Source organism: Solea solea, chromosome 3, assembly GCF_958295425.1.
Source record: "Solea solea chromosome 3, fSolSol10.1, whole genome shotgun sequence".
Taxonomy (NCBI): domain Eukaryota; kingdom Metazoa; phylum Chordata; class Actinopteri; order Pleuronectiformes; family Soleidae; genus Solea; species Solea solea.
In genome coordinates this window covers 34,560,276-34,568,287 of record NC_081136.1, presented here as the reverse complement: position 1 = coordinate 34,568,287, position 8,012 = coordinate 34,560,276, and positions in this window count along the sequence as shown.

Genomic DNA, 8,012 nt, shown 5'->3' with positions numbered 1-8,012 from the left:
AGTGAACTTTTTAAATATGAACCTTTTCTAGGAACGTCAGGTCAGATGTTTCCTGGGGTCGCGGGGTCACAGGTGTCACGGGCGGGGACACCGACTCATCGTCTCCGTCGGTGTCGAGTCATTGTCGGTCACATGATCTGTGTGAGAAACAATTCAGAGCAGCAGAGACGACGATGGCGATGAGACAGAGAGAGAGAGCGAGAGACAGTGTTTTTAACATGTGGATTTAATTTACAGCCTGTGTGTCACTCAATTAACATGTGTGTGTGTCTGTGTCTCAGTGTGTGTGTGTGTGTGTGTGTGTGTGTGTCGGGGAATATGAGTGCATTGTAGCTGTTCACTAATGACTCAGTTCATTCTTGAGCTCAGTTCCTGTCGCTGAGAATTCACATGAGGTTCAAATTACAGAGCTGCTGTAGTTACACACACGCACGCACACACACACGCACATGCACACACCTGCACTTCCTCTCATTTGAAAGTACAACTGAAGGAGAACATGTAGCGCACACTCGCCGGCCACTTTATTAGGTACAGGACTCCTAATAAAGTGTGTGTTGCTGTTTTCAGAGTTTAAGTTGCATATGGTCGATATGATACGACGATGATGAAGTTTGACGACAAACAAGACGAAACCTTTGAGCTCGTTTTGATCCATTTGTCCAAAACACACCGAGTCAGCTGGACTTGAAGGTTGTCATGAAGATGTTTCACCTTCGTCCAGGAGTTTCTTCAGTCTTTGGTCTTCTTCAGTCGTCTTCAGTCTTCTTTGGTCTTCTCTGGTCTTCTTTGGTCTTCTTTGGTCTTCTTCTGTCTTCTTTCGTCTTCTCTGGTCTTCTTTGGTCTTCTTTGGTCTTCTTCTGTCTTCTTTAGTCTTCTCTGGTCTTCTTCTCTCTTCTCTGGTCTTCTTTGGTCTTCTTTGGTCTTCTTCTGTCTTCTTCAGTCTTCTTCAGTCTTCTCTGGTCTTCTTCTCTCTTCTCTGGTCTTCTTTGGTCTTCTTCTGTCTTCTTTCGTCTTCTCTGGTCTTCTTTGGTCTTCTTTGGTCTTCTGTCTTCTTTAGTCTTCTCTGGTCTTCTTCTCTCTTCTCTGGTCTTCTCTGGTCTTCTTTGGTCTTCTTCTGTCTTCTTCTGTCTTCTTCTGTCTTCTTCAGTCTTCTCTGGTCTTCTTCTGTCTTCTTCTGTCTTCTCCGGTCTTCTCTGATGGTCTTTGGGAGTCTAAGCTCTGTGAAATCAACCACAGAGGTCTGGGTGTTGACTCTGCTGGTTGTTAATGATGGTCATTGGCGTGTTTGTCAGACATGTCTGAACATCAGTGGATGTGGGAGACAGACAGACAGACAGACAGGTGGTGTTGCAGACCCTCCTCCTCTGGTGAGACATGTTGCTCAACTTTCCCCACTCCTCTGTCAAACCGTCCATCTTCTCTGTCCAACATGTGGACATCGGTGTCCTTTTAAAAGACTTGGATGAATGTGTGTGTGTGTGTGTGTGTATGAGACGTATTTTCACTTGTTCACTCGTCTTTATTGTCTTTCTTTTTAGAACTCCCACATTCTTCTTCTTTTTCTTTTTCTTCTCCTCTCCTTCATCCTGTTCTCAGGTCAGTCTTTGTCTCGCAGCTCATTACAGAGCACAGAAAACATTTCTATGTGGTAATCCACGGATTCATGGTGTCGTCCTACACCCTCCAGTGTCAGATCACCTCTCTGTGTGTGTGCGTGTGTGTGTGTGTGTGTGAGAGAGAGAAAGACATGCAGAGAGATGACGTCTGAGTGTGTGAATGTGTGTGTGTGTGTGTGTGTGTGTGTGTGTGTGTTGTCCAGAGGGCAAGACAAAGTGAGCAAATATTTATGAGCAAGTGCTGCCTGTGTAGTTCATTGTTCGTGTGTGTGTGTGTGTGTGCGCGTGCGTGTGTGAAGGAATGCAACCCTATCTCCTCGTCACTGAAGCGTCTCTGACTCTGGGCTTCTCCTCAGGTTGTGAGGAGGTGAAGTTTCCCACAGCTTCAGTCACAGTTTTCTGTTTGTGCTCATGTAACAATATAATCCACACTGACCAAACACACACACACACACACACACACACACACACACAGGGACACATTATGCTGAATAAAGTAATCCGATCAAAGTTTGGACCCTGTGTGAATAATGTGAGTGATCAGATTACAGAGCGTCCACATGTGCACTTGGTGAAGGAATCATGAATTCATCATCTGTGTAAAATCTGAGAGATTCACAAACTGAAGAGAATGAAAATCACTGATGTGTCACACAGATCCTTCATCATCATCATCATCATCATCATCGCCTGTGATTAAACTTGGATTGACCTGGAGCTCTGACTCTGACGTCTGTCATCACATGGTCACCGTGGTCATGTGATCTCCTTTAGTTAGTGCAGTTTTTAAGATGAGCTGTGACAGCTTAGTGAGAAAAACCTGGAGACGTGAAACCACTAATCAGATACATGTATTCTGATCCTCCTCTGGACCTCTTTTGAACCTGAACCTCCTCTGAACTTCCTCTGAACCTCCTCTCTGGACCTCCTCTGGACCTGGACCTCCTCTGGGCCTGGACCTCCTCTGAACTCTCCAACACAACCTAAAAGGAACAGAATCTCTGACACTCAGAGGCAGACTTTTGCTTGTGTAAATTGGAGTTTGTAAACCACTCACTCTCCTGCACCAAACCCCATAGAGAAAATCAGTGATTTTAGCCTCACGGCACACAGGAGTTGTTGATCCACTGATGTCTCCATCACTAACTTCAAATGTCTTATTTTGTCAATTCGGCATTTGAAATATTTAATTTAGACACGCCGCAGTGACACAAAGTGACCACACGAGGCAGCAGTAGACCAGCAGCTCCTGGGTCCCTACCAGCCAAAATCACTGATTTTCTCTATGGGGTTTGGTGTGGGAGAGTGAGCGGTTTACAGACTTGAGTTTCCTGACAGTGAGATAAAGACGTGAACATGCGACAGATTTTACTGATTCCACTGAGCCTCTGTGTTTCAGCAGCAGGGGGCGCTCACAGCCCTTTAGTTCTGAATGTCTTAGTTTCTTCTCTTCTGAGCAGCGTCACATGTTCACGAGAATGATGATGATGATGATGATGATGAGGAGGTCAAACCATCAGAGGAACAAATGGATCATGTTTGTGATCACAGTGGTTCCTCTGCTGCTGCTGCTGCTGCTGCTGCTGCTGCTCAAACAGCAGGTTGTAATTTTCTCCTTTTTTTTTTCCTGATCAATGGAAATGGAAACTTCCTTGAACTCATCAAATATGACGCAGATGAGTTTTGTGCTGTTTCGGCTCCAAACCATCACTTTGTGTAACTCACAGAGACAAATGTTGGACGCTGAAGACGCGGGATTTCATTTCAGCTCCTCATGCGTCTCTAACGATGATTGAATGGTTTCGTTAGTAGCAGCCAAACCCACCCACGAGTCGGAGTGACTCACTTCTTAATCCACTTGATTATTTTCTTTCTCTTACAGTTCGTCTAAAAAAACATCTGATTCTGCAGCTTTAAAATAAGCGTTTTATGTTTTATGTGGTCAAATATGAATGTTGGATACATTAAAATACCACGTCATGGGTGTTTCTTTGTTGTGGACGACAGGTGTCGGTGACGACGTTAACGACGTTCATCACTTCACCTGTGACCTCTGTGAACACAAACCGGGAAATCTGTCCTTCGTTACTCCGAGTGTTTGGATTGTTCCTGGTGTTTATTCTCTGTGGACGTTTGAATCACGGCAGGTAAGAGAAAAAGACAAACTCTCACTCACTCAAACATAAAAGCGACCAGAGAGGAAAGACCCGAGGAGAAAAAACTCAAACATGTTTTTATATCTTCTATATTATGTCTGTTTATAAAATAACAGACTAAAGTCAGATCCTGACCTTTCACACATGGATTAGGATTATTTACATGATCGGTCGTGTCAGACCCTAATCCAGCTCAGTGTTTTTGACTGAAACATAATCCTGTCACTTCTGATGATTCAACCAGCAGAGGAATTTCTGACGCTAACGTCAACGTTGATAGTTTACCATCACTGAAGTGTGTGTGTGACATCTGAGAAGCTCAGGGTTCTCTTTCATGTTCTCTTTCATGTTCTCCTTCATGTTCTCCATGTTCTTCATGCTCTCCTTCATGTTCTCTTTCATGTTCTCCATGTGCTCTTTCATGTTCTCCATGTTCTTCTCCATTTTCTCCTTCATGTTCTCATGTTCTCTTTCATGTTCCCCTTCATGTTCTCCTTCATGTTCTCCTTCATATTCTTCTCCATTTACTCCTTCATGTTCTTCAGGTTCTTCTCCATGTTCTCCTTTATGTTCCCCTTCATGTTCGCCATGTTCACCTTCATGTTCTTCATGTTCGCCATGTTCTTCATATTCTCCCCATGTTGTCTTCATTCTCCATGTTCTCGTCCGTGTTCTCCTCCATGTTCTCCTTCACGAGACGCCCCCCTTCCACTTCCTGCCGCAGACGCCGCACTCCCTCGATGGCCGTTGCTTGTGAGACCTTATCAAAGGTGTGAGAGTGTTTGGTGGCATTGTTTCTGTGGCTTCACCACTCCCTCTCCCAGCAGCTCTCACATTCCCTCACATTTCCATCTCCAATGACCGGTAGTTCAGGGCAGCGAGGTTCAAACACTCACATTGTTCTTCCACCAAAGTGTGTGTGAGCGCTTGTCTGGCCCCACTTAGTCTCTTCAGGATGTTTTGGGTTTTCTCTGTGTGTGTGTGTGTGTGTGTGTGTGTGTGTGTGTGTGTGTGTGTGTTGGCTCTCCAGCTTTATAAATCTCATTTCCTGGCTGGTTCTTAGGAAAACAGAGAGAATGTTGGGTAATAATCCAGAGACGTGGTCAGACTGGCAGCACCGCTGATATGAACACTGTGTGTGTGTGTGTGTGTGAGTGTGTGGCTACAGTATGAAGAGAATGCTGATATGAAGATATAAACCTGTGTGTGTGTGTCAGGAAGGGTGTAACTGTGTTTGTGTGGTCAGGTTAAAATAAGTGAGCGGTCGTTTGTTCACATTGGTCTAAAAACACAGAGAAAAGTGTGAAAAATCTTCTCTTTAAAATCATTTCATGTGGTTTTAGTAGAAAAAAGTCAAACCTTCTCTTATTTGTATTATTAAAGCCTTAAGCACATAAAAAAAAATACCGTACAACAGTAAAAAAAAAACGAAAGATGAGAGGCAAACGTGACGGTGAACACATGACGAGTTAAAAGTGCAGATGAAGTGATTAAAAAGACGTCCGTCAGTCAAAATGAAATAAATAATAAAAAGTCTGTTCTTCATTTACAACGTGGACTTTAAATGAAAACCATGTTTCTCAGCTGCTGCTGTTTAATGTTCGCTTATTAACAGTTTTATCGCCATAATAATAATAATAACTTTATCTCTCTCTCTCTATCTCTCTCTCTCTCTCTATATATATATATATATATATATATATATATATATATATATATATGTGTATATGTATAGTAATTTCTTTGTTATAAATCGCCCCAAAACCCAAAAAAAGAAAAGAATGCACTTTGTGCAGGAATGTGGTCTGGACAGATTACGGGCCTGCTTAATGGAGTTAAATTACACATAATCTCTGCAAATGACCTGAAAGAGACTCCGGCTCCAACGTGGAATTAAAGTTCAGTTCTTCACCTTCTGAACCTGAGATTTAAATAAACTCAAATTATCTTAAATCTGTCCTTCATCGTCGTGACAGCTGATGTTAAAGTCGTGTATTATTTATATAAAGAGAAAACTTTTATTCTTTGATTGTACCAGAGAATAAAATGAACGGTGGAAACGTTTGGAAACGGAGATTTAGAGAACAATCCTGAGGTTTTTGTTTTTGTTTTTTTTATCATCTCTGAGCAGATGAATTCAAAACAGACGGATATTTTCCACATGTTTCTCCCCACGCTCACTGTTTATACGACTAAAACCTGACCAAACTTGAAAGAGTCCTCGTTTTCCCACGAAGAAACTGTTTACAGGGATTATTTGTTCAGTGACCGTTGAAACAGAGACTCTTTCCTCGCACACGTCCTAGAATTAAGAAATCCAGGATATTAATCTGTGCTTACTTAAATTCATCCTATCTTAGTCCCCTGCACGAAAGTGTGTTCATCGGGACGTGTCCTGATTCGGAAGACTCGTATTCCTCTGACAGACAGTAGGGGGCAGTAGAGACAGCACGAAAGCTTGTGGTCGTTTGTCTTCGACGTGACGTCGTCGAGCGAAGCGCCCGCTCTCCTCTGATCTGATTCAGTGTGAATATGAAGCTCATGTCTGACGTGACGTCCTGGCCCTGGCCCTGGTTTGTGTCTTCCTGCGCTGGACAGCGTTGTCATAATTCACAGTGGACAGAGATGGTAAAGGTTAAATCAACAACCACAGGCTGCTTTTTAACTTCACGTCTGTGTCGAGCCAAACCAGCACAGACCAGATCTTCTGGCTCCAGCTAGGTTTTCTTTTTCTTTCTTTCTTTTTTTGTCTTCCTCGTCTAAAACCAGAAAATTGGTTTCTTTTGGACAAAAACGGTCAAAATGGAACAAAAGCCTGTGAGGAACTGTGTAATTATGTCGAGTTTATTTTCACATCACGAGCGAGTTTGAACCCGAGCTCCGGATCTCGTGGCCTTCAAAGGACAAATGATGGACGCAGTGTGATGGACGTGTGGTTTCACCCAAACTGGAGACATGATCACATGGTTCCATGGACACGGGGACAGAGACTCAGCTTTAACGTCAACACTTTTAAACGTGTCCGTTATGTCATGTCCTGGACATGTTTGTCTTCAACTGAGTCACTGAACACCAGCCATGGAGACATGTCTCTGTCCATGTCTTTGTCTGTGTCCATATCTTTGTCTGTGTCCATGTCCGAAGTTTGGGATTAGATTATCTCAAACAGAGTTAACCACAGATTAAGGTGTGTTTCTGTGTAACACACTGGTACTGTGGTGCCTACTGTCGAGGAATGCTGACCTTTCAGTGACCTCTGCATGTTCACCATCAGAGTTTATTTTCTCTGCACGTTCGTTCACAGCTGTAAAAGCATCCAGTACAAACACTCAATGCAACGCTTTCCCCGCTGTGGAGGTTTATATGTGTGTGACGTCCTCATCTTCATCATCATCATCTTCATCTTCATCATCTTCATCGCCGTCGCCGCGCCTGTTTGTTTTAGTTGCAGTGCAAGAAAAAAGGGTGTTTGAGGTTTAGTCTGGATAATATAAAGAGACAGAGTCCGAGACAGAGTCCGAGAGTAAATTTATCAACTAAATTTACAGCAAATAGGGGTGTTTAAGATGAATGAATGAATGAATGAATGAATGAATGAATGAATGAATGACACTTCACTTCAGATGAAGCTGTTAAAAGAGACTGTTAGCTTAGCATAAAGACAAGAAACGACAACAGTACTCGACAGCTAGCTTTGGGCTACGCTTTGCTAGCTTTCAGCCAAACATATATTTGAATGTTATTTATGTTATTTTCATATATTTTAAATAACATATATTAAGCTGAAGTTTCTGTGCTGAGTCATGTTCTAACACGCCAACACAAAATGGCCGCCTGCTGCAGTTTTACCTGATGTTAAACTTTAAGTTTGTTGAACATTTTCAGTAGAACAGTGACAATGAACAAACTTTTACTGGTTTGTCCTACATGCTAAGCTAACTGTCTCCTGGCTAAGTGTTCTAAGTTTAAATCATTTTAGCAAATGTTCATATTTCAAGCTAACAGACAGTTAGCTTAGCACAAAGACAGACTAAACAAAGAGAAACTTCACTGAAAAGCGTTGTTCTTTCTTCCCTGTCTTTATGCTAAGCTAAGCTAACTGTCCATCCATCCATCCTCTACCGCTTTATCCCCAACATGCCTGGCTGTATTATGAGATGTTTGTTGTTTAAAGTCATTTATCATCTTCGTTTATCGACAGAACACGACTCTGACCTGGAAAACTGAGAAACTCTGA